The sequence below is a fragment of the Chamaea fasciata genome, unplaced genomic scaffold (assembly GCF_029207755.1).
Source record: "Chamaea fasciata isolate MVZ Bird 193981 ecotype frontalis unplaced genomic scaffold, bChaFas1.0.hap1 SCAF_2, whole genome shotgun sequence".
In the NCBI taxonomy this organism is placed as follows: Eukaryota; Metazoa; Chordata; class Aves; order Passeriformes; family Sylviidae; genus Chamaea; species Chamaea fasciata.
This window is the reverse complement of record NW_027094087.1, coordinates 57,596,791-57,617,024: the sequence shown is the minus strand read 5'-3', so window position 1 is coordinate 57,617,024 and position 20,234 is coordinate 57,596,791. Positions and strand designations below refer to the sequence as shown.

At 34.6% G+C, this 20,234-nt stretch overlaps 1 long non-coding RNA gene across 1 annotated transcript; it reads right to left on the bottom strand.

The window, feature by feature from the left end:
* Positions 1–1,880: 1,880 nt before the first annotated feature.
* LOC136285961 (uncharacterized) lies at positions 1,881–19,486 on the bottom strand. The gene is made up of 3 exons (XR_010719615.1): positions 19,261–19,486; positions 2,534–2,579; positions 1,881–2,275 (listed from the first exon to the last, which is right to left on the bottom strand). It is a non-coding gene; the product is annotated as an uncharacterized lncRNA (long non-coding RNA).
* Between the last annotated feature and the right edge of the window lie 748 nt (positions 19,487–20,234).

The window sequence follows — 20,234 nt, the reverse complement described above, 5'->3', positions numbered from 1 at the left end:
AGAAAACCTCTTTCATTGTGTTTGGACTGAACCTCCTATGTTTCTGTTTGTGACCAGTGTTTCTTGCCTTGTTAATAAGCACTCTGTGGAAAGCCTGTGTCTGTCTTATTTAGACTTTCCCCTGAGACTCTCTCTGAACCTTACCTTCTCCAGACTGAACAATTCCAGCTCTCTCAACCTTTCCATGTCTCTTCTGTACTGGTGAGCCTAGTGCTGAACAGAGTACTCCAAGTGTGGCCTCAACAGCACTGAGGAGGAGGTTGGCAACTCTTCTTCTAATGAAGCCCAGAATCCCACCAGCCTCTTTTGCATTGCAGGCACATGGCTGGCTTGTGTTCAACTTGACATCCACTAGGACCCCCAAATCTTTTTTTGATATGCTGTTTTCCAGCTTGGTGGATCCCAGCATGCATTTTTGCCAGGAATTATTTCTTCCCAAGATACAGGACCCAGCTCTTCTTGTTGAAATCCATGAAGCCTGAAGACCTGTCAAGGACCCTCTGGACAGCAACAGAAGCCCCTATCAGATCCACCACTCTCCCCAGTTTTATATTATGTTCATCCCCATCTCAAATTCCTATTACCAGGCATTTCACTGGTTTGTTATTAGAGGAGCATGCTTAGTACTTTTATCATCACGCTCATCAATATCAATATATCAGATACACAAAGTTACTTTAATCTCTGTTTGTCTCTTTGAATTTGATGAGAGTATATACACCTGGCAGATGATACAGTTCTGGGGTTAGCAAATGTCTATGTCTGTGTGGATGATAGGTGGCTGCATAGTCTGAATGCTGCTCAGATGCTGTTAATTAAGTTTCCCCTTTCCTGCAGGATTTACATTGCAGCTTGTGACTCTCATGATGCCTTCAAATTTGACATGTATATATTTCAAGGACTCTGACTAAACTTTTGCATTTTACATCATAAACAATAAACATCCTCACAACCCATTTTCAGAATACGAGGGCGTAAGACAAAGAAGAAAAGAAAGAAGAGCGATCTCTTACTTTTAACTAACTCTACCCTTTGGAAGGGAAAAAAACCAACCATTTTCCAATTAATAGGTGCAATATGGCAAAAAATAAACTTTTGTAATTATAGTAGTAGTGGTACTTCAAAGTATTCCTGTGTTTGCAATCATGTTTACAGATGAAGTAGAATTTTCCATTGTAAATACAAGAAATAGCTCCCAAGTTAGGAGAATTGAAAGGAAAAGAATGAATAAAAGAAGACCTTCCTAATTTATGATGCTTTGCTACTGATGCTAACTTGTTTACATGTCACAGCATAGAACTGAAATATTCGACATAAAAAGGAAAAGTAAATAACCTGGCACTGGGAAATCCTAAAGTATTTCAGTTAGGAATTTTTAGGAAACATTGTACCTCAGTCCTCTGCAGTTCTATCTTGACATCACTATGTTGTGCAGATTTTTCTGCCAAAGGACAATCTTTAAACTTGGTTTTCACCTCTTACAACTTACTTCGGTTATCATGGACAAAAACGTCGAAGTGACCTGTCATTCACTAGGAACTCTGACATCCGCTGTGTCAGCTGGCTACAACCACAAGACTTGGAACCAGGGAAAACCAGAGGAATCTCAATTTCAGGACAGCAGAATAGACTTTGTAAGATGGAGATAATAGTAAAATTAGTAGTTTCTACAAAGGGTTTCCAAAGAAATGCATAATTCTTAAATTAGTTTGTTTTCAATGATTACTGAAATTTGTTGAAATTTTTTTTTTAAATTATTCGATTTTGTTACATTAAAAAATCTGAATAATTGAAACAATCATACAAATAATTGAACAAGCAAATCATTAGGAAACTTTAGTTTCAAGGATGCAAGATAAGTTGGAGCTGATTTTGATTTTTAACCTTCTCCATATCTGAGTTTAGAAAACTGAACAAGAAATATTTTTATGAGGTCATAAACTCAAAGTTTTTACAATGTATGTCTATATTCTCTTTCTCACTTGCATAAGGTCCTCACTAAGGCATTTTCAATTGCTACTTAAATTTTCAGTAACTTAATACCCTAGTCCTATAACTGGTCCAGTAGCCAGAGCTTCCAGGAAATATCCTTTTCTCCTGGCAACACTTGGATTTTGTAATGACAGCTAGCACAGAAAGCCTCTCGGCTGAGACTTTATGGTTCTGCATTCTCTTCCTGCTGCCCAAAAAGGCAAGCACTCATCCATACTCCAAATACAATCACATGGTGGTGGATCTCCAGGATTACGTCTCTGTCACGTTTATGTTGGTGGCTCTGTGTGACAAAAGCAAAAGGATGTCATTATGCTTGATAGGTCAGCTTCTTTTATGTACAGCTGGGATGCAAAGGGGTGAATCCAGACTTTTATAATAGGATATAGGTATGAAAGACTTTAGGATCTTTTATAGCTAGCGGATGTGAATAGACATTTCTTCTGTGTAGTTCATTTTTTCTGAGGACTTATTTCTGAAGTTAGCAGACATCCACTTGCTGTTCAACACTTTCTGAAGTAGACTGTGTTGGGGAAGATACCTGTTGCCGTGGACACTCTGGAAAATTCTGTCATGCAAGAAATCTCCTGAAGAAAAAAAAAAAAAAAAAAAAAAAAAAAGTTAGATTGATAGAACTTAGTGTGTGATAGGCACATCTCACCTTGCAGGCACTGTGTTTTGTTGAAACATCAAGTATCATACTTCTATAATATCACTCTAAGGACCGTCTTTGGGTAATATACACTGATATGTTGCAGATTATGAAATATTTTCTCTCAGGTGTTACCAGTTACCCATAAGATGTCATACAAAATCTCCACCTACACAATCTTAAGAAATAAGAACATGCACTCCTACAAATATGTGCATAATGTGTGTACATGTACATATACATAAGTATATACGAGCATGTATGTATATGCATGTATATACTTATAGCCTAAAGCAAATATAAATCCAAAATATGTGTTCATACTCAAACCATAATTGCCTAATTTTAAAAATGAAACAAGCAAATAATTTAAAAAATCAATGTCATAAAACCATTTTATTTTTAATTTAATAATGTCAGCTAAATATTACCTCATAGCTATCATTCAAGTTTACAACAGAACTCTTTTTTAACGTGTCTTCTCTGATTGTTTATGTTTGCTTTTATTGCACATATCTTTTTGATCTCTAACCAGCTATAATTATGATGTTTTCAACGTGTTTTATGCTTGGGTTTTTTTTATAACTGCTGTGCTCTATCAGATTTGATACTTATACTGTCAACTTCAGGCTTTTTATGTTCTTTCATCGTTGTTGTGGGTGGCCTTAGTTTATGGAATCTAATGTAAACATTGAAGTGCATATTTCAAGGGAAATGGACAGCAAGATGTCAAACATGCATTCACTTTATAATTTGTCCATATTAAGCATTTTTTTGCTACAGAAGTGCAAAGTACCTAATTGATATGGTTTGTTTTGGGGTTTTTTTGCTAACGGCTGTTATTTACTGCTGTACATAGATGGGCATACAGTTATCATACAAGGGAGTGTTTGCACCTACAACCATGATCATAAATTCAGTTTTCCTTTTGATGTTTTTGTTTTCTTTGTATCCTATTTCGTTTCTGTATTTGGTGTTTGTTTTCTTTATAGAACTCAAGAGGCAGACACCAAGAGCTAAAATTTAGAGCCCATGATGTTCCCCGGATTGGCCTGGCAAGGATGATTGACTTTTGCGCTCTGTACATTTGCCTTTTTTTTTCCCTTACCTCTCAATGTGGAAAATTTCAATAGTAAAAAAGAACATTTAATTAAATGTTTCTAACTTGGTTTCAACAAAATTTGTGCAAAATAATTCCCTTAAAATATAGGCAATAAACTAGAGACTTGTAGGTCTGGAGTGTCTAATTAATACTTGAAAGAAAATTCATCACTATAAGTAAGAAGATACATATTACTTAGTATGCACATTCAGCATACATGTTATTTTCTAGCCAAAGCAAGCTGTTATTACGAATAGACAAGTCTGATTCCAACACAAATTGTCAGTAAGAAATGTATTTCACTGACCAAATATGAAGGTCAAGGAGTCATTTATGCCAAAATTAATATGTGGGGTCAAATGACTGTCATAATCCTGCCTGAGCCTACTGAGCCCATTCCATTACATTTAGAGTAACAGCATGGGTGTCATGAGGAAGCACTTGACAACAGACATATAAAATCCTAACAGTAATTATATACAGAACTTGAACACAGTTGTGAGTAGTGTTGAATGAAAACTTCAGTGAGATGTGTTAAGAGAACAAATCTCAGAGGAAAAGAGAACAGTGTAAATACAGGGTTGATTCAGCAGCCCCATTCTTAAACACCTTACTGATTCCCAGATGAACGAGTTTCAGTTTTCCTGGTAATTAAAAGAAGAATTTATGTAGCATCCTTTTAGTCATACTTTTGGATCATAGAATCCTGTAGTATTGGAGGTAAAGTGCAGAGGCAACAAGGAATGCCCTGAACTCTTTATTTATATGAATTCATGACTTCCTGCAAATTCACGTACTAATTTGAAGACACTCTTCTACACAACAAGGGAAGTGAAGAAAATTCAATTATAGTCCCTGTTTTATATGCATATATATTTATTTTTCAATATACTTACTTATATAATTTATAGGCAAAACTCAGGAAGCCCCTTCTTCACTCAAGAGCAAACATAAAACAATCATTAGTAATGATAATATATAAAAAGTACTGATACAGTATAATGCACTAGCACAGTCCTGTAGCATGTAGATGTTAACATTTCAAATTTAATTTGCTCTTTTTAATATAATTTTGGAAATTGATAAAATGTAGATATAGAACATTTCTTTTAAAGTAATTTTTTTTTTAAGAATATTTTGTCTGCTGATATTTTTCTTCTCTCTCTTTATTTTTACACACAGAACTGGTAGATCCCACTTCAAAAATACTTCAGCAGAACCTGGACTTTTTTTTTTTGTAGCCTTTTTCTGCCCACATCCAGTAAAGATTTTCTTAGTATATTCTCCCATTTTGCTGTTTTATTCAGCATCCAAACCATTTGTTCAATATTTAAATGATATTTTAGCTGTTATATTTAGTCAGCTTTTTACTGATTCACATGGGTCAGCAAAAAGTGTAATGTTTCAAACCCAGAGCATGCAGTGCAAGCAGAGAAATTATATTTTTTCAAATATGGAAACTGATGCAAGGAGAGGTCTGTTTAATAACAAAAATCACTCCAAGAGTTATTCATACACTTGAAAGAAGTTGTGTATTTCTCCCCCCATCACTTTTCTATAAGCATCAGACTTTTTCTTAGAAGCTGCTTTATTCCAAAGTGACCTATAAAGAACCAAAATTATGAACAGAGAAATCAGAAAATTATGAAGAAGGGATGCATTGGGTAATCAAACTTCAAACAACTCTATTCATTTTTGGCATTGTTTTATCTGTGTTGTCTCTTACATGATGTAAAACATTTTATTATGCAGAATTAACACTGGGAAATATCTTAATAGCCAATCAGATTGTATTTAGTGATCATCTCTAAATTTAACGAGGGTATCATTCTGTAGCTCTGAAAGTCTAGTTTAGCTCATTTTACTACTTTTATCATAGCAATTACATCAACCTAAAAAACAATTAGGTGACTCAACACACAGTAGGCAAATTAGTAACTTTCGTTAAAGTAGGTTTATGGCCCTCTTGAGCAAGACTTTTGAGTAGCAAACTGTACAGAGACTAAATTCAGAGACTTCATTCTAGTAAAATTTCATTGTAGGCTCTCTCTGGTATTTCTCTCTGTACTACAAACATAAATCAAAATAATTCTGTGGTATGGGTTTACAATCCAGTTTCTGACATGGTTATTACTTTGAGGCCTGATTCGTTTCAACCGTTCTTTTTATTAAGATTGCAATGTAAACTGACAGTTTACCCTGAGGATTTTTTTTTTCTTTCTTTTCAGGAATTGCTACTACAGGCTATGTTTTTTGTTTGTTTTGTTTTCCAGTTTACAAACAGTAATCTGACTACATCTGAATCTGTATGCATTATACTGAACATAAAGCAATCCCTCATGTACCAGAGCAAAGTGTTTCCATATGATCTTTCAGAACCATTCATTCAGCACCATTGTGTTGTTTCAACCCAGGGCTTTCATGCAGTAAGGGTGAATTTCAGTGAAATATTTCCTCTCTGGGATTTCAGAGGCCTAATTTTGTCTCTTTCTGACTGGTCACTTCCAGCTGAATATCCCAGTTTTCTGCTGCCTTAGTTGCACACTGACACAACTGTTAGCAGAGCTGTGTTGTAAATAAGCTCACTTAAATTATTAGGCATAAAAAAAAATCAGAAAGATTTTATTTTTAAACTCAGATAATTTGGGGATTTTTTAGCAAAATCTACCTACTAATTTCATCATAAAAAGGGGCACTGAGCTACTTTGGGGAGGAAGGAAGAAGGCCCAAGGTAGAAGGGTAGGTGGAAATATGTTACATATTTTTTCAGCTAAGAAACAATCAAATATCTGTTTGTGGCAAGGAAGGAGGAAGGCTGTAAGCCATTTTAGCAGGTATTGAACAAGAACATTTCCTTCACATCCTTATTTTTAGTGAAATAGATAATGCAATTTCCATTTGTTATGCTTAGAAACACAACTCAATGCAACAGTAACACAAGACTTGCCAAGAGAGTCACACCACATGCATAGACAAATCATTTATCTGTTTCAGAATTAGTAGGGTTTTTAAATATAGTTTGATGAAGAGCACATTTTGATCAAGTGAAATTATTTTACTTTATAGCTTTCAAGAAGGTCATCAGGAGCATCAAGAATATTACTCATCACTAGGTTGCTTTTTTCTCTCTGTGATCAACTCACAGGAAGTAGGTCCGGAGCTTTAAAAGTACTACAGCATCCCCCTACCACTTGTAGGCAATCTTAATTCATAGCTGACATTTTTCAAAACTGATGACTGCATCCCAGCAGTGGAGCTATTAATCCTTCTTTGCTACAGATCAATTTAATAACTTATTCAACTGAATTACATACTACAGCTATTACACAGATATTAGAGCAAGCAATTCAAGATTCCTACTCTGTATCATGGTGTACAATTGCTACATTTCCAAATAAGATGAAGAGTGGCCTCCATTGACCAGGTTCATCATGTCTAGGTTATCCATTTTTATTCTGTTTGTCCACTGAAAAAAGACCTTCAGCTAAGTTGGAGCACCAAATCCCTGATCATCAACCCTGTTCTAATGTTTGTTTACTTAGTTCTTTAGGATTACTCCTTTTTGCCCCCTCCGAGCCACATGCACTTTAGAAGACAGTAGTACAAGGAAGTGTAAGAATAAGCTAACCTAATTAGGATCCTCATTTTTTGTTATTTTGATTTTTCCTTTGCTTTAGCTGTTTGGTTTGGTTTGTTTTAAATGAAACATTATAGGTAGAGCCTGTTAGGCTTCTGTTTTCTGTCAATCCTTGCTTTAGGATGAAGACTGCTCTTCAGTGACTAAGACCTGATGTGCTATAGTGAGCAATTTACTTTATGTGCCTAACAGTAGGAAAGGATTCCCAGCCAAGGTTTGAGAGAAAGTTGTATAGTCTTGGGTCTGAATAAGGAACGCTAGCTTAAATCCCTTCAGTCTTTCTGGGGTTTTTTTATGTCCTGCTCTGGTCCTAGCTAGCTTAGCTGTTTTCCTGGCTCTGCTGACAGTCCTCTAAAAACACATTTCTAAACACTTTATGAAAAGTCTGTGTGCTCGTATTGAAAAAGAAAATTCTCTGGTAACAGAGACTGCTTAGGGAAAGTGTAGAAAACACTCAGCAAAAAAAGTGTCTGCAGACACTAAACGTAGATACCTCCTTTGCATGACTTCAGGTTTCCAGGTATTCTCAACATTTTCTCTTCCATTTGTTGTTTTTAATTTCTTTAATAAAAGTTGGTCGTAACAATTACAATGAGCCAGGCATAAATCAATCCTTTCACTGTCTTAACCAAGAACTTATTTCTCAGGTAAAACAAAAGATACTAATCTTACGTATTTTAAGGACCAAATTATAAACTGCATAGTAGAAGGGTAGCCTTCTTAAGGTCTCTCTTTAAAAGTGAGAATTTGTGAGTATTCTATTCTGAAACTCCTAGTTGGTCTTTTCAGAGATCATGTAAAATATATAACAGCTCTTCATTTAGGCATGGTATTTGAAGACAGTACTAGTTGTCCTCCTATTCCACAATTACATTTCCAGATCTTTAAAAGAAATGAAACAAATAGTGAAGCATGAATTTTCTTCCACTTTAATACTTTTAATTCACAGTAGTATGTCAGGCATTAGAACTAATGAATAAGGAAAAAAAAAAAAAGCTTAATGACACAAGGATTTGTCTCAAAGAAGTAGAGAATTAAAAATATAAGAAATATAGGAAAAAAATTTACAACCATCTGGACATCATCCTGGATTACCAGCTCTAGGTGTCCCTGCTTGAGCAAAGGTGTTGGACAAGATGATCTCCAGAGGTCCCTTACAATCTCAACTGTTCTATGATTCTGTGCCATCAATTAAAAACTAAATTAGTGCGAGAGACAAATAGCACAGTCCAAGTACATGGAGTTAACTCCCATACGCTATAAAAAATATATTGAAATGAAAATGAATTGAGAGGGTTTAAACTGATTTAGACGTGTCCTGCCCACTTCATCCCCACCTAATGTTAATATAAAATGTATAAAAAATGGTTTATGTAGAGATGGTTGTCAAATCTGGAATTTAAAGCAAAACTATCTATTTGGGTAAAATTGTATTGTGAAAAATCTCTTAGTACAAGGATGAAATGGTTTCTCTTTGGTTTCTGTTCAAAACCAAAGAGAAATATATCCCTCAACCACTTTGTCAGTTCAGAACACTTATTAATCTGGTGGTCATTTACGTATACCTGAGATAAAAGAAACTCAGATTCAAGTCCCAGCTCTAATTAATGACTAACTCAATGAAATAGAACACGTGCAAAAGCCAAAATTAAGAGAAATCCCACAAAGAGTCTCACATAAGTATAATTTCACAAACTTCAAGAAATGTAATGCTTCATTTTACTGATGCATGATGAAAGGTAGCTTGTTGGTCATCTTCAAAAATGTGTTAGCATGCACTAACTATTTGCATGGTATAGGCAGAGAATAGCATCACCATAGATTGTAGTAATAAATAAATTTATTAATACATGAACTGTTTCAGATGAAAACATAACACTTTCAAAAAAATGTGCTTAAAAACTGCATTATCAAAAAAAAATATAAGCCAATGTTCTTGTAGTCTTTCAAGCCGTGCATTTCTATCTCTGGCAGTGAATATTGTGTCATGTAGGCCCTGTGCCTGTGGCTAACCATGTACATAATTTTTATTCATCATTAACAATTTCTCTAATGATCACTCACTATTTGGTGAATTTAGAGACTTTTTATATGTGCTTCTCACTCACTTTGCACATGAATTTTTCAGAAACATTTTTATTTTATAAAATATTCATAAAGCTGGAAAATTTTTGACAACTTCTGACTATGAGGCAACAGTCTCCTTTACAAGTTACCTGTAATAATTACTACTCCTTTTATTGAAATGTTCTTTAAAAGCAATTTTCTATTCAACACCTGGGGTAATTACAGTGGGAAATGATTGATAACATCAGTTGATATTAAATATTGTACTGCTAATCACCATGCAATCTTGCATGTAGTTATTAATTACTTACTTCTTTAATTTGAATGGCTGACAATTTACATGGAATGCTTCAGTTATATGAATTATCATGTTTTTATTCCCAAAAGAAAAGACCTGCACTTCATTAGAGCAGAATCATTCACATTGCTTTTTTGTCATTTTCAAGAGTGAAGTACTTTGATTTGAAAGTTCTGTAGCTCTAGTCTGGCAAGATATTATGATCTTCATTGTCAAATAACACTATGCAATGCTTGTGCAGTACAAAGGCACTTCTAGAATAAACAAAGTCACATTGTTATACACTGTTCTGACACTAATAAACAGCTGATTGTGGTCTCCAAGAGAACTTTGTGCTTCTGTGTCACATTTTGGGAAATGGTGCCATGCCCCCAAATGTGTTCATACTATTAGCTGACTGCTAGAGTGGCTGTAGATGTCATTTACTTTGTAAACTGGTTCACTTTATCACTCAGGGCAGATCATAATGTCTTTACACTTAGACTTATATATGAGTCAGACATTTAAATCTGATGAGTCTTCCAAAAAGAGCATAAATACTAAACCTAGCAAATCAGTTTTATTAATGGGAGTTAAAATTATTTAGGAAGTAACTCCTAGTAATTTGGTGGAGGCAGTACATTCCTTGTGAAATATGGAACCATCTGTTGTATGGAATCTCATTATGTGGTATGCAGTGATACATACTGTAAAAAAATCTGAGCTTAAAAATCCTGTTTCTGTTCCAGGGTCAATGTGCAGGTATTTGCTCATGAACACAAGCAACCAGAAAACAGAGGAAATAATTGAGAACTGGGAGTAAGAACTGTTATATGCTTTCTTACACAAAAACTGTTCTCTGGGAACTTTAGTTTCATGGACCCCTGAAATTCACCCCAGATCTCAGATCCTGCTAATGCATTGCTGTTTCACAGCCCATAAGCTCTTACCTCCTGTTCTCCCTGTTACACAAGAGCTAATCACCTTTCCCTGGCCCTCTTGTTAACCTCTCACCACTTCCCCACAGTGCCAACTGCTCTTTTCTCTCTACACTCTCACTAATTAACAAAATGAAGTCAGACACAGAATATTTGTCCTCAACCTGGATTTAACTTGAAGTTTTCTCCCCCTGCTTTTTACCACCTTTGTTTCAGAAGGCTTGTGTGTCAGCCTGGTTTTTCTATTGCCTGTTCCTACAAACTTTATATGTCTTGAAAAGTGAAGGTCATCAAGAGTTTCTGAAAGCAATGACTTGGAAGGATATTTTGGAGAAACATGCTTTGTTCAGCTATGACAATAACAGTTCATCTAAAGTCAACTTTGCACTCAGATGGGAACCCATTTGTTGGCATTTTCATATCACAATTTGTATATATGTTGTTTACACAATCAAAAGCTTAGAGTGATGAGGCAACTATTTCAAATAAATCAATATGAGGTATTGATTTAATGTCTTCCAAGAAATTCCAAGATTTTTTACAAATTTATACGAGTATATCTATATCTGAGATGTAAAGATGACCTTAGCACGATAAATTTAATTTATTTTGTTATTCTGATCTGTATTCTGCCTATACACAATGAAACAATTATTGAAATTAAACTCTCAGGGTAGTACTAAATTTATCTCTCATTAAAAATACTTAATTTATTTTATCCTCTTCATTCAAATTTGGCAACTGAATTTTACTCTGTCACACAATGTGGCAGGAATCCCCTAATTATTAGCAAGTTCATGCTGTAAAATTGCATGACCCATCAGAAATAAAAATGGAAATTTCATTTTAGTGAAAGGCTGTGATCTATTTTTATGGTAGAACATAAAACTTCTCCCTAGTTCTCTTACTTCATGGTACTTCATTTAAAAATTCATATTCTTATGTGTACAGATAGAACTTTATAGACTTTTTAATTAATTTTTACGGTTTCTCATTAGTGTCTTCTCCTCCTATATATTTGGAATCACTAGCATTGAGACTAAAGAGACACCACTAGAACAGCAGCAGAAGGATCTGGTACTAAGTCTGCTTCTCCACACATTTTAGCATTAAGTAGCAATAGCTCCCCCAGGATCTCAGCAGAACCACAGTGATGTGCTCAGAGGCACCTTCTGTGACTCCATCCTACATCCCTAGAGCTTATCAGACTCTGATGAACCCTTTTTATAAGAAAACTTTAGTGCAGTTACATGAATTTTTGTCCTAAAAGTTGCTTGAGTTTGGGCGGTTTTTTGCTTCCTTTCACATTCCTCTAAATGTAATCTTTGGGGATTTGTAAGCCTACACTCACTTAGTTCTCACTCTCTTCTGGTATCTCCTTCAGCCTCCCTTAAAAGGTTCTTTTCTCAGTCCTCATTTTCTGTGTAGTTGTGCACAGAACAGCTTTTTCCAGACAGTAGTTACCTCTCTAGGTCTCCAAAAAAATTAAAATCTGTAGAAAAATTTGTTATGCAAACACTCAAGCTAAATTGCCTTATTTTATACTTTACTGTGAGCCTCCTGAACAAAACTGTACTTCTTTCATATAATTGAACTCCTGACCATCAAGAGTTTGCATAAATAGTGAAAGCTCCATCCATGAACTTTTCCTGAAACAGGAGTGTGTAGCCACTAATTTAAATGTCCTCAAAGCTGAAATGTAATTTTCCAGAAATAGCATTTCATTTTAGATTTAAACTTTTTTTTTTTTTTTTTTTTTTTTTTTTTTTTTTTTTTTTTTTTTTTTTTAATCTTAGAAGCTCTGTGCAAAGAGCTCTGCCTGGGGGGGAAAAACAAAAAACAAAACTAAACTAAACTAAACAAAACAAAACAAAACAAAAAAAAGAAAAACACACACAAACCAGAAAGAAAAGTAACAGAAATCAAATAAATTAAAAACTACAGTCTGAGTGAGTACAATTGATTTATCTGAGAAAAGCAATGCTTAACTTTCAGGCAAAAAGAGAAGTTAACCTCAAATGTCTTGTGAAATTTTTAAAATTTAAGAAAGATATTATGCTACTAAAAGCATTTAATATTTTAAGGCACTCTTTTCAATAGAAATACTTTTATTTTGTTCATAAATATTTTCCTGCTTTTTTAATCTGCTTTTGATAACACTAGGAAGAAGAATAAATTGAGGCATTCCGATTCCTGTGTTTCTGGAAAAATATATTTACCCCAAACCATATAGGCTTTTTTTCCTGGTCATTTATCATTTATGGTCATTTAGGTTGAAAAATATACTCAAAGTAAGGAGAAGGGAAAAATCACAAAAAAATCCCACATTCAAATATTACTCCATGTTTTTGGGGGTTGCTTGCTGTTGTTCTGGGTTTTTTTTGTTTTTCCTGGAAGTTGTTTGCTTGCTTCTGTTTTTAAAGTTCTTTAAAACTCTCACAAGATCCACCAATACATATTATGAAAATAAGTTTCCTTTTGTTAGTAACAAGAAATTCAGTGTAGGAATTCCAGGATAATTTCAATTCAACTTTAAAAAAATGATTTCTCTCTGACTGCTAATGATTAAGTGCTATCAACATGAACAGCCAAATTCTGTTATCTTATAGCCAAGCCATCTTTCCAAAATTCCTATTCTACCTCAAACCAGGTAGCTACAGCAGTATCTTCCAGGTGACTAAGTTTTCTTTCATTTCATTGTTCTGTTTGTATTATATCACAAATTTGACAAATCAAACCTTGTACTGTCCTCTATATTTTAAGATTATTAAGAGTGAAGTATGCTAAACTTTAACTGTAGAATCCTCTCACAATTTTCGGATGAGCAAGTCCAATAGTAGAACATGGCTGGGAATGTTTCCTGAGAAATCATAGTCCAAAAAACTACCTCAACAAAAGAGAACAGCTGAGCGCGGTTTGAAGAGTTTATGTAGTTTATACCATATGTGGCCTGTTCTTTTCTGATAACTGTGGAGTTATGTGATTTTAACATATTAACCTTATTCACAAAACTTTTAACACTTAGGTTCCCGCTGGATCTGTACACTGCTCTGTCTTTGTCCTTCGGTCCTTGTATCAGTCTTTTGATCTTGGTGGTCCTTAGGCTACTTTTCAGTTTTGTGTGTGATTAGCACTTAAGATGATTAAATGCTTCTGTAAAACATGCTTATTTATACATATATATAGTGTTTTTCTACCAGTAGCACTATTAGTTCAGTCTGAAGAAAAAAATATTAGAGGAATATCACAGCAATGTTCTTTTTCATAATTATTTTTCCACAAGACAAATAAAATCCTTTTTTTTTTTTTTTTTGCATAATAGGGAGCACTCAGTGAAAACAAGGCTTAATCCAATTTATGTAGAATCATTAGTACTGTTTATGTTTTTACTAGATAAAGTGAATGACATACTGTCCCTGAGATGTTGAAACTTAGATTGGAGTCTTGAGATAAAATAATTTTTTTATAGTCATGCTTTTCAAACAGCTCATTGATTTTACATTTCCTTTCTAAACTTTCATTAAATTTCAGATCTTTCTACAACTATTTTCAACATTAGAGAGAAATAATAAAATGGGAGATAAAAAGGACAAAAACTAAAGAACATCAGAAATTAGCTACTAATTCTTATCATCTGGAATTGCATTACCTCAGAAGTATTTCAACAAACCTTAGATTTTACCAAATACAACTTGTCACTGCTGCAGGCTTGGTATATGCTCTGTTTCTCTATTTCTGGGTCTTAGAAATTTATTTTCTCTTTTCCATCTTGACAACTTTTTGAAAATTTATGTCCCCTTATTTTCTTATTTTAAATTGTTCTCGATGTTTTCAGGCAGCTCTTTGGTATTGCTAAATAGAATGGAAGAGATTCAAACCCCTCTACATATTTGCATTTTTTCTTCTTTTCTCAATAATGTATGAATGAACATAGTGTTCAAGAAATTGAGATGCTAATAATCCTGCTCTGAACCAGAGATAACAAGACCAGTTGTGTAGCTGTCTCCAGAGAACTGCTGGCAACTCACTTCTTACCTGCCTTGGCAGGTGTCTCTCTAGTCCTGAATTTCTTCTGAAGTAGATTGTTAATCCTTTCACAATGGCTGGTATGAAAAAACAGAGGAAAAATATTACGCTTGACTAGATCAAAATGATGAGTCTCATAGTCTCTTGTGATCCATTCATGATCTGAGCTGAGTCTGAATTAAAGGGTAGTATTTTAACCTACAATATCAGCAAGATCCTGGTGCTTGCTGTTCTGAAGTCTTACAACATCAAGCTGTTAATTTGAATTCAGTCTTACAGTTCTGAAGCTTTCTTTATTTGGGCTCCAGAGTTAGCATTGTTTGAGAATTTTTAAATGCTGAATAATTGATATCTATTGGCACATGAATAAAAACATTCTTGGTTTTATCCCAAGATATTCTTCTATCTGGATTAAACACAACCTTAGCTATACAAGCGATGCTATAGGGAAAAAAAAAAAAAAAAACCAAAACAAAAAAAACCCCCTCTGCTTTCCTTTTCTTATCTATTCTATCTTATTTTAGTAAGCAGTAACTCTATCTTCCCTGCAAATCTCACACCACCAACAAGCATAAATAGCAAAAAAATAAATCCTAATCTTTCTATGATATCCCTGTATGCCATGTTTTTCTTCTTTTTTTTATTTATTTCCATCAGAAAATGAATTCATTTAACGCACTTAAAATTATCTCCAGTGACAGACTTTCTTTTCTCATGAAAGAGTTTGTCTTCTAGGAACAGGATTCATGGGGCCTGAATCTCTATTGACAGGACTGTCCTTTTCATAATTTTAAAACAGATTAAAAAAAGAAGAATGCACTAAGAGTATTATTTTATACCAACTACCTAACTGCCAATTACCCAAACATAATTCACTTTGCTGGTAAATATTAAAATTGGCCAATAGAAATGCTTTCAATAGAAAGTAGGATGCAATCAAGCAAAAATCTGCTTCAATTGCAGAAATATCAAAAACACTATCAATTGCCTTATTTTTGACAGATGCTGTTAATTACTGAAAATAAAGTTTATTTTTCTTGAGCTCTACTGACAACCCCACCAATTTCAAAATTGCAGACCCAAAAAAACATTCCAATTAATAAGATACACAAACTTGCTCTAGACATTCTAATAAATGATTGTGGCCATGCAACTATTCAGAGGGGATCAAACTTCTATGAATTACAGCTAAATCAATCATCTGTCCCTTTTGTCCATTCTTGACACTATGTTAATTTTGAATTTTGAGTACTTGACATAAGAGAAAACTGGACAGTTTTGCAAACGTGCCAATGCAGATATTTGTAGCAGAAGGCCTACAGCCATTCAGAAAAGCAAAACTCACAAAGGTTATAATATTATAAGTGTAAAAAAGTGTGCTTATTTAATCTGATTCCTTTCAGAATTCTTATTTAATAGTTTATCATTATCTTCTATTCACTATTGAATTTTAAACTAAATCTTTTGACCTTCATAGGTTAAATGAGCTCTTAGAGTGGACTTATAATTGACATGTTAATGAGCACTATTTCACAGTCTCCAAAAGTAAAAAAAGTAAAGGAAATTGGAAACTAATGAAAAAAAAATCTCCATTTTTTGAAATAACCATATCTTTAGCAGTGTTTAAATTATAAGCCCTAAAATAAGGGAATGTTTGACATAGAGAAGCCATTGCCAAAAGTCTGAAATGACTTGTTAAAATGATTGCCATCTCTGAAAAAAATTACAATAATACTATTTGAAAACTAAATACAAAAACAGCAGGGTGGAACTATGCAATTTTAATCTCAACTGACTGCACAGGTCAGAATAGAAACTATTCAAGTCAAACACTCCTGTGCTTTGAGATCTGTCCCTCAGGAAGAAATCATTCTTTGTAAGTAAGATCTGTGTACATCAGTGGCACCACATCTGGTGACTTTGCTCTGTACACCAGGAAGAAGGAAACAGCATTTTTACTCTCAGACAAATCTGTGTTTTAATTATGCTGGCAAATTGAAAGAATCCCTTGTCCACTCTAATTTCAATTGCAATGAATAGAACCCACTTGTCATGCTCTGGTGCATCCTCTCAACTTGAGCAACTGTTGGGTGGCTTGATGCTACCTACACTAAAACTGTTCCCTTGTATCATAAGCCTCACAAAGACTTTGCAAAATACTTTCTATACACTTGCAGTGAGCCCACAATAAGGTCTTCTTCACATTATAGAAAACTTTGATGTAAACATAAAGTAAAAACTCGATCTCAAAAAAATTCCAGTTTGTTTCTGAGCAGGAAGTTTCATGTGAAAGTTTGTATTTGCCAAATATTTGCAGATGGAGTGGCATGTGTCACTAAGGGAGAGGTCCTGTAGAGACAGAATATCTGTTTAATATCTTCAAAGGGTTAATGGGGTGAAAGCTGTTTATTCCTTCTGGCTCTAGGCTGTAAAGGGGAATGGGGCGAATACTAGCCAAAGAACTTTCCACGAACAACCTAAGATTAGCCATCAAAAACACAGTTATATTTGTTTTGTTGTGCTCATATTGAAAATTCTCTGGCTGAACTATGTAACCACACAGCTTTTTAAGAACTGCACTACTTGGCCAAATCTCAAAGATGAGCCCAGATGTGGTTTCAAAGAAGAATAACTGATTGATGGAATCATTTAAAGTAATGTCACATCAGATCCCTTAGGCTGGCAGAGGATGGGAACTTGTAGGTAGAGGTGAGTATGCCAGATGTTTTTCTTCAAAATACAGGAGAGGTAGAATCTAAGGTAGCAAGCAATCCATTGGAGAATGAAAACAAGGAAACTTACCTAATAACAGAAACTTAGAATGAAACTTCCCTTGTAACAGAACAATTGAGATGGCACAGCAACCTAACAAATTTAACACAGCAAAACTGTGTGGTACCATAATTTGAGGAATACACAAATATCTCTGGTAAGTTCTCATGTTCATCAGTGGGGAGGGAGAAAATCCATCACCTATCACCTCCTTTATATGATAATAGAAGATCAGTCTGACCCCTACTCTTGAGGCCGTGTGATCGCAATGGATTCATGTTTACTCTCTTCCGCAGCATACACTCTGCAGACAAAATTGGCAGCTGACACACTAATTATTATATGTCTCTGGCTATTCTGACTCAAGTCATGATCCTGAAGAAGTAAAGTCACGATCCTGAAGAACTAAAGTATGGGTCTTTTTGGTGTATTTTTTCCAGTTTAGGTTGCTAAATATAATGAGAGGGCTGTGTTGCATCACACAAGGACCAGTAGTTTTTTTTTTAATAAAGCTGAAGGTATGTGTTAGGTATCCAAGGATATACGGAAAAATGGAAAATAATCCAAAGCAGGATTATTCATACTCTCTTTAGGAGTCTCTAAAGTGAATAATGCTTGGAAGCATCCTCAGGATTTGTTTTGAGGGAATTCACTGCAGCTTTCTGAGGAAGTGAGGTGATAGTTAAGCATTGTGGATGACTAGGAGTCAAGTGCTTATACTTACTCCCTGGCTCCCTTCATGCTTATACTTACTCCCTGGCTCCCTTCCTAGTTTTGGAAGTGGGCTAGACATTCCCTGACATTTGTAAGACCCTGAAATACATTATTTAGTTTCCATATAATGATTAATTTTGGCTTCTTGAAAAATGCATTAAGATAAATATATATTTATGGCATCAGGAAAGGAAAAAAAAGTCTTGAAAACAGAAAAAGAAGTACAACAGAAAAACAGTCTGGAAAGAAGATATAATCAAATAAAATGCAATAGAAAAGCAAAAAAAAATTGGAAACGGAGTGACTACAACCAATGGAAAAACTGGGTTTTTTTTCATTATCCATAGAACTTCACTCATTTATTCTCCTGCATTTTCCATCTTTTTTTTTTTTTTGACATTTTCTTCTGATTCTGGGATTTAATTATAGTTAATTTAGGCAAGTTTTTGTCTTTTTCACTGCACTTCATGTCATCCCGTGCCATTTGATTGTTTTTCGTATTGTGAAGATTTTTTTTTTTAATTAGACACATCACTTCATCCATAGCCTCTCCTGTATTTCATTTGGGTTTCTTTCCTGGTTTTGAAGTTTCAGTAAAGTAAATTTTGGCAAGTTTTGGTCCTTTTACCTGTACCTCATTTGATGCCAATTTGTTTGCTTGTAGACACTTCATTTCAAAGTTTTCTTCTTTTATAAAATGGAATTTTATTTGATTTGAAAAGGAAATGAAATCTTGAAATTGGAGGACAGAGTTGAACAAACACTCCAGAAAGTCAATATAGACAACCAAAAATTAAAATAATAAAAACAGATCATTTAAAATGGAGCTACTACAACCAAATATACTGAGATGAAATGAGGTGCAGTGTAAGGGACCAGATCTAGCCAAAATTATTCCCATTGAAATCCCCAAAATCTGTGAGGAAAGAAAAACAACAGGACAAGAGAAAAACAGAAGAAATAAATTTTAAAACCCAGAAGCAATACCTGATACAAAGTGAAAAATTGGCAGAAGAGGTATGACTGATGCTGAAGAAGGCTTCAAGCATCAGCACTTTGTTGTTGTCTAAAAATCTCTCTCACCTTTTCCCTGTACCCTCTCATGGGCAGCTACACACAGCTCTGGTTCTTTCTCTCCATCTTCTCTCTTCCTTTTGCAGTTCCATCTCACTGCATCCTGGCCCTAGCACAGCCACCTAACTCCATCCATCTCTTGCTCAATGTCTTACCCTTTCCATCCCTCACACAACCTCCTATCCCTTTCCTCTCGCAACACAGCCAGCAGACTCCAGCTAACTGCTCTACCAGCTAACTCACCCTTTTTATCACACCCATAGCTGGGAGGGCAAGGCTGTTCCCACTCTTAGGTAATTGACACAGCTGCAATATATTGGCAGCAAGATTGTCCTCCTACAAAAGTAAGAAAAGCAAATGGGAAGACATGTAGTTCAAGAATATATACTGAAGCTTTCCCAATTGATCCTCATTGAAATCACAAGGTTTCGTTCCCTTTCCTGAAAGGAAGATTTTCTTTTCAGAAAATTGGAAATTCAGTGACTACAACCAAATGCACTGAGATTTAATGAAGTTCCGTGAAAAAGACCAAAACTTGCCAAACTTACTCCCATTGAAATCCCTAAAATCTGGGAAGAAAGGGAAACAAAGAGAAACCCTTTCAGGGAAAAAAATGAAATCTGGAGATCTCAATGAGGATTAATTTAGCAAGCTTTGGTCAATACCTGTGTACTTCATGGGATTGCATACCATTTGATTTTATTCCTTTCAGTAAGGTTTGTGTTGTTTTTTGGGTTTTTTTTTCATTAGCCATGGCATTTCATTCATTTCTTCTCCTGTCTTTTCTGTCTTCTTTTTTATATTTCCCCTGATTTGGGGATTTCAGTAAGGTTAATTTAAGCAAGTTTTGGTCTTTTACACTGCACTTCATGGCATCCCATGCTTTTTGATTGTTTTCCCTTCAGTGAAGTTTTGGGTTTGTTTTTTTTGTTTGTTTTTTTTTTTTTTTTAATTTATGCATGTCATTTCATCCATAGCCTCTC